The 8,110-nt window shown below is 34.7% G+C and overlaps 1 protein-coding gene across 1 annotated transcript in view; it reads left to right on the top strand.

Moving 5' to 3' along the window:
* The window catches only part of LOC127851509 (uncharacterized), a 39,348-nt gene that overhangs the window by 16,974 nt on the left and 14,264 nt on the right, over window positions 1-8,110 (top strand). The gene's annotated exons all lie outside the window — the stretch shown is intronic.

Here is an 8,110-nt window from a genome sequence, read left to right as displayed (position 1 = left end):
TGAAATTAATAAAATGTTCCACTTGCAATCATACTACATTTGATACATTGTTTGTACTTCCATCTTTATACTTTATTATATTTTAAAACTGCATTTGTTAATGTATGTGTTTTCTTTGAGGGAATAATACTCAGTTAAATGGAAGATCTATTTAATCTATCAACGTCATTTTGATATTTCGTTTGAAGCTGATATAAAACGACAAAATCTCTGAAGAAATATTTCTGGTAAATATTTTATATATAAAATATATTTTTAACCTACTAATAAATCCTAATAAGAAGACCATAATGGCTCTTCAGCTCTCAACTAAGTCCAAGGTACACCAACGTTTGTAGATCTAGTTGTCGACCCCACTAAACCAAGACAATCATGGTCGATATAATTATCTTAGCGCAAAACGGTCATGACCGACATTTCTTTTACATAATGTCCTTACTGGAATACAAATATAACCTGTATAAATATTAAAGCTACCTTCAGCGTGAAAATAAAACACTTGACAAAAGGCCATAACTAGAAAAATAATATTGTTCAGTTAACAATGACTGTAGCTACAATTGCGACCGTTTCGAACTGAAAATGAATATACACATTATTATTAAGGGAAGTTTCATTGTGTGACAGCACAATCATATAATATAATTGATGCAATATTTTGTCCTTCAACATAAAATTGTTTATTGAAAACGAAATACAAATAACAATCATGCACATTTGAAAAGAAACTTACACAAATCTTATTTAACCAACCATCGTTATCTTCTTTAGCTACTACAAAAACATTTATTTTTAATATGTATTTTCGAAATGAAGTCATAATGCATGTGCGTTAAGTGTCGTTCCAGATTAGCCGGTGCAGTCCGGACATGCTAAACTGGGACAACACTTTACGCACATGCATGCCGTCCCGTTTTCTTAGCGCGAGGCTCAAATGAGTAAGTCAAGGTAGAAGTAGTGCCTTGACAATAGCTATCTGTCCCGGCGGTGTAATACTTCAACGCAGCAGTGTAATACTTCTATGCTTTGTTGTAATACTTCTACCTAGCGATGTATTACTCTTACGTAGCGTTGTAATACTTCTACGCAGCGGTGTAATACTTCTATGCATTGTGGTATTACTTCTACCCATCGGTGTTATACTTCTATCCATTGTTGTATTACTTCTACTCAGCGGTGTATTACTTTTATGAATTATTAGTTACACCGTTAGTAACTAACAGTGTATGGGATATACACCCTCAGTAATTTCATACCATACGAGAGCGAAATTACTGATTGTGTATATCCCATACACCGTCAGTTACTAACGGTGTAACGATTATATCTCAACCGACTACTCGATTACTCGGGAAGTATGAAAATTACTCGGGGTGTATGGAAAATACTCCATGGGCACGTGACCGCTCTAAACCAATCGGATTAGGTCATTCTTGTAGGAGGTGAGATATTGTTGTATTACTTCTACGCAGCGGTGTAATACTTCTACGCAACGGTATAATACTCCTACGCAGCGTTATAATACTTTTACGCAGCGGTATAATACTCCTACGCAGCGGTGTAATACTCCTACACAGCGGTGTAATACTCCTATTCAGCGATGTAAAACTCCTACGCAGTGGTGTAAAACTTCTACGACGCGGTTTAATACCTCCACAATTCCAACTAGAAATGGCGCGGCAGAGGCCGACGCGTATCCCCCCGCCTAACGTTTGTTAGTAAAATGAGTGAAAATCTCTGACCTGGCCTCACCCAAACCCCCATAACTTTTGACCCAGAGGTCAGATCAAATTTTGTGCACCGTTGCGTATATGCTCATAGCTACCATGTGTGTAAGCTTCAAGGTTCTAGTGCTAATAGTGTAGGAGGAGATAGTGGCCAGGACGGACGGACGGCGGAGATAACCACATAATCCCCACGCTTTTCGAAAAACGTGGGGATAATTACTTATTGAACTTTTAATATTTTCTATTGTTTAACGTAATGCATAACCATGTTTTCTACTTTAATACCAAACACTCTTTAGATCTTTTAAAGTAATTACTTTCCATGTAAGTTTGTATTAAACTTGTGTTGATCTATTGCTTTAATTTACAGACGCTATCCAAATTAAATTAGTTGTTTTCATAGTTAATGTTTAGTCCAGAGTTAAGATTTGTCATCAGACAATTGTGATACTTCATATCCCATGTTTTAATTTGTTATACCTTTTGTTTATTTATTTGCTTTCCCTTATTTTAATAGCAGGACTTTCTGCACATATAACAAAATGTATGCGCTTGTTGGGTTTTCTTGGCGTCAACCTCTCGCTATAGAGAAAGTATTTGAGAAGAATCCATTTATTTGACAGAGGCTATTTTATTATGCATACATATATAAATATCCATGTTTATACCCCCATTACCATTGGTCAGGGGGAAATATAGGAGTCACTTTGTCGCTCGGTCGGTCTGTCGGTCGGTCTGTCCCAAAATTTCATCCGATCTTCACAAATCTTGGTCACAAGTTTTATCTAGATAATGTATAGGTCAAGTTTGAATATGGGTCATGCCGGGTCAAAACTAGGTCACGGGGTCATTTAGTGTGTTTTAAACCGAAAGTTTGTCAGGACCATAACTATGTCATTTATTGTTATATTTTAAAATAAGTTGGTACATTTGTTCACCATCATGGGACAATGTGTCGTTTGAAAAAAAGTACGTTGATATCTCCAAGGTCAAGGTCACACTTGGAGTTCAAAGGTCAAGTGCTTGTCCTGGTCATAACTTTATTATTTATTGTGAGATTTTAAAATCATTTGGCTAATTTGTTCACCATCATTGGACGGTGTGTCGGACGAAAGAATTACGTCGATATCTCAAAGGTCAAGATCACACTTTAAGATCAAAGATCAAAATGGCCATAAATGTGCTTGTACGAGCAATAACTATGTCGTTCATTGTGAGATTTTTAAATAATTTGGCACATTTGTTCACCATCATTTGACGGTGTGTTGCGCGAAAGAATAACATCGGTATCTCCAATGTCAAGGTCACACTTTAAGTTCAAAGTTCAACCATGGCCATAAATGAGCTTGTCCGAGCCTAAACTATGTTGTTCATTGTGACATTTTATAATCATACGGCGCATTTGTTCACTATCATTGGCCGGTGTGTCGCGCGAAAGAATTACATCGATATCTCCAAGGTCAAGGTCACAATTCAAGTTCAAAGGTCAAAAATGGCCATTAATGAGCTTGTCCGGGCCATAACTTTGATGTTCATTGTGAGATTTTAAAATCATTTAGAACATTTGTTCACCATCATTGGCTGGTGTGTCCCGCGAAAGAATTACATCGATATCTTCAAGGTCAAGGTCACACTTTGAGTTCAAAGGTAAAAAATGGCCATAAATGAGCTTTTCTGGGCCATAGCTATGTCGTTCATTGTGAGGTTTTAAAATCATTTGGCACATTTGTTCATCACCATTAGCCGGTGTGTTGCGCGAAAGAATTACGTCGATATACCAAGGTCAAGGTCACAATGTGAATTCAAATGTCAAATTTGGTCAAAAATGATCTTGTGACAAAGCTCTAGTTGAATAATTGGTCCGATATTGAAACATCAAGATGTTGCTACTATAAATCTAAAAGTTGTTTTTATAAACGGGAAATATAAAGTATCGAATGCTTTTTACGAAATCGATTGTCATACATAATGATTGTTAATTAGTATCCTCAGCTTATTTCAAGATATCGTAAACTAAAAATGTGTTTTCACCATTACATCGGCTTTCAAAGAAGAGGTTTATGTCTTGTGAGATTAAAATTTTAAGTACTGTTTTAAACCTATTCGCAACTGAACCTGATGCCAATTGGTAAGCAACATGTAATACTTATAATGGTCGCAGACAATATTCGGCTTGTTGTCTTTTCAAATGCAAGTTACAATTGCATGTTTTTGTGTTATGGACAAGGAGTTTGCAATAAAATCATGATTTGTTACTATGAAATGACCTAGCTTCTTCAAAAATACCTTAATACATTCAGCTGTAAATCCTTAAAAATAGACTTATGCCATGTTTCATGTGTAACCGTTATTAAAACTTATGCAGTATATAGCGGTCGGTCTAATAAATCAGAGTGAATTTTATAATTGTTTGGCATTTAAACGTTAGATAAATATAACACTATATATAACATGCAACTTTGATAAAATTGTTTGTTTCATGTTTTATAGAATTAAACAGCTTCGTGTAAAATATCGTTTTTCTTTTGTAGCGTAGTTCGATTTAATCACGAAATCAACGTGCTGCAATGTAATTTACAACAAAGAAATTGAACACGTGACCATGATTTAAAGTCGGTCTAGATATTTTTAAGACTGACATTCTTACAAAATTTCATCAAGATTGGATGTTAAATGTGACCTCTAGAGTGTTAACAAGTTGACGAAGCACGAATATGGTAGGTAACACAATAAACATTACAAACTTTTCACTGGAAACCGGATATCATTCGAATGAGCAACGTCATTGTTTGAAATTAACAACAACTTTGCAAAACTTTTTGATCGTCAATTAAAGAGAACATACTAAACTCACAAATCGCCTAAACTGGAGATTTGCTAAGAAGAGACCTCCTGTTAACAACGACCTTTAAAGAGGATCGTGTTGTCTTTGATTAGATTAGAATAAAGCCCAATTAATTTTTCCTTAGTTGAAGACTATTCTCTACAGTAAAACATAAGACTGTGAACAAGCACAACAAAGTTGCTCTGTGTTGGTGAACACTTACGCCTCAGCTACAAGTTCAATTGACAAAAAGTGAATGTGCTATTGCTGTCGAGACAGATCTAAGGGGAAATAGAATGCTAATGTTTGCTTCCCCCCACCTGCCCCTCTTAAATTATCAGAAAAAAGTAAGAACAAATGTAATAATTTTTTTTAAATTATTTAATGGCAAATAAAGAGGATGATTAAAAATCTTAATCACAAATCTTAGACTAAACAATTCCTTGTTTAACCCTGCTCTTTAATCGCAGCACGCTGTACATTTTATGAGTCCAGATAGTTCACTTATTGTTTCATTGTATGCTTAATGGTGTGTGGTATTTATCATAGTAATATAAACTGCTTCTATTGAAAAGATTAGGATTAACGTATTTTTGTAAATTGATTCCAGTTGCTTACGACAGTGTTTTTTTTGCCTTATAATATATGACGTACCAAAGCTCCAGCTTTCATTCACTAAATAATTGTTTTCACAACTCCACATTTCCACAATTTCCACCCTCCCTTCCACTTTATTACTGTCTTATTTTAACGCGGTGATTGTCAGATTTGTTTATATTCCAGTGTTGTTGAATTCTACGAGCTCCCTTTGAATCCTACATCGTCATTGCGTGCGGAACACACTCAGTCTGTCAAACAGTCTTCATAGTTCGGCCCCGAAGACAGAATCCTGCGTAATTGACTGTACCAATCTTTGAGAACAAATTATTTTGTTTATCGGCATATTTTCGATGAACACACTACCAACTTGTCAGGGGGATAGACAGTATGTACTTAATATTCCCCGCCGTTCTCAGGGAAACCGGTGTAGTACAAGAATCTAAGCCTTTACATTTAAATGCAAAAACTTTCGAATCATAAATTGTGTTATAAAACTTTTTTAGCATTTGTTGAATAAGTTAAATTTATGTTAGTAAAGGATGCTTTTTGTTACAAAAACACAAACTGAAATAAAACGCTTTGACAAATAATCATATGTATGCATATGCAATAAAAAAAATACCGACAATGAATACAAATTACCAGATCAATTCAACATTTCAAGAGAAATAAAAAAAACATTGTTTTCACAATTTTTACAAATTCATCGCAGAGTTGTCACGCTATTTCTCAATCTTTCTGTCTGTCTGTCTGGTATTCGTTTCGTGTCGTTCATTTTTAAAATATGCACATTTTCAAAAAATGTGAATATAATAAGTAAGCTTAGATCACACCTATACCCAGTCAGAATCTGATAACGTGTCACAATCATACACGATATAGATACGTATATAGACTACTGAACTACCGAAAATATACAGGTCATTCAACTGTTTCAGGCAGTGCTAAACGGGCCTGATATGCAAACTTTAATTGACATTACACTATTTTAATGTCGCCTGTGTGTATGTCTTTAAATCTTGAAATGTCAGATACCTTCAATGCCTATCATCCGATCTCCTTGTGCTAAAGTTAAAGAAACATGAGGATATACTCATGTAAAACACAAACCAAAACAAAAGAATACAATTTCGTTGAATGTTAAAACTCACGTTTCGGCTTTCGTATTCAATTAACCAACTTAAATTTTGATTTGATTAAAATGTTGCAACAACGTGATCAATTGAATGCAAATGAAATTACGGAAAGCTGCTTTTGAAGAAAAAGAATAGCGAAGGAATAAAATATTATGATATGCAATATAAACGATAACACACGACAGAGCTGAGACAAACGTCTATAATTGGCCATAGCCGCATAATGGCCCTCGGATCGATATATTGGCAGCGGGCCCGGTACTAGACGTCCGGCCAAGATCTGCCATGTGTTATCGTTTATATAACATATCATCATATTTTTTCCCTTCACTTTTTTTACAAACCCATTGTCTAAAGATGACTCGAAATTAAAATCTTACAGGATCTCATTTCAACACGACAAAATATTATTTAATTTTTATGACATTTCTTTGTTTCAAGAGTGTGACATCCTTGTGTCTTTTAAAAAACAATTTGGTTATTTTCTGAAAATTGCAAAAAAATAGTCATTCTGGTAAGTTCCGTTGGTAGAGCGTTAGACGAACAAAATATCAGAATATCGCGGGTTTGATGCTTGGCCTCGCCACATAACGTGGGTGCCGAATCGTCATGAAGACTCTGATTCAACCTATTTGTTGCGAGTTGCTGGTTTTAGTATGTTAATTTTGTACTGAACACCTGTCCGTTTATTCAAGACAGGGTATCTCGAATAGTTTCGCTCACGTGTAATAAATGTGACATTATGTTATAAAACTGTCTCTATCCGATAAATGGTACATACTGTTTGTTTTTTACTTACATATCTGGTAAGCACACAATACACGAATATTAATATACAGGACGTATTATAACCATATCAGCTTCAGCAAATAATGAACAGAACATTTAGGTTTAATTTTTATGCACTTAGTTCACGGCGTAAAATGTGTAAACCACTTTATAGTTTGATGTGGGTATACTTTTGAGGCGATGTTCATGAAAATAAAGTATTACTATCGTTATATCTTAAATAAACACGGGAACAGCTTACGACCTTCATACACATAAAGGTAATAATAAAGTGTAGTATGATGATAAATTTAAGCGTGTGCATTAAACTATTGTATTACTTATATAAATATAAGAAACATGACTTCATTCGCGACCCTCAGTACCTGTTTCCCAGATCAAGTGGTAAATAACATAAAGCCAGACAACACACTCTCTTACCCCAACCATCAACAATTGAACACATTGTGTACGCGATATAAATGCTGCTGGTACCAACATGTATATAAAAAAACGCGACACAGTAGCGCAACCACATGCCGAAGTCAGATGCATTGCTCGCGGTCGCTATGCCTGTACTGGTGATTGAACTGTGATTTGCAATGATTAAGTAACAGCCACACAAGAGCAATTTTCACAACGTAATTAATTCACGAACTCGAAACATAAATATAATATCAAATATTCTTCACGAATAAACAGGATTGCAAAATATTTTGGCATAAACGTTACTCCAATTCACACAATACGTTTTAAACAATATCATATACCGGAAAGTCCTTTTAATATTCATGTGAGACTAGGGCAAAGATAAGAAAGATACAGCCATATATATATTATACAAGCAATTGTTTTGGTAGAAGAGTTCAAAGTATGCTGAACATTTAAATCGTCTAGCTGTTTTTTAACTGCATATTATTAAACATAACAGTATTTAATTGCCATGCATATTATTTGTTATGATTGTCATATTTGATCAGCTTTTGTTTGTTTTATTGTATATACTTGGGCATATTTGTTTTGCATATATGTATATATGTACATGGTTAATGGCA

The sequence above is a fragment of the Dreissena polymorpha genome, chromosome 11, assembly GCF_020536995.1.
Source record: "Dreissena polymorpha isolate Duluth1 chromosome 11, UMN_Dpol_1.0, whole genome shotgun sequence".
In the NCBI taxonomy this organism is placed as follows: domain Eukaryota; kingdom Metazoa; phylum Mollusca; class Bivalvia; order Myida; family Dreissenidae; genus Dreissena; species Dreissena polymorpha.
Note: the sequence above shows the minus strand (reverse complement) of the source record. Positions and strands in the feature narration are given on the sequence as shown.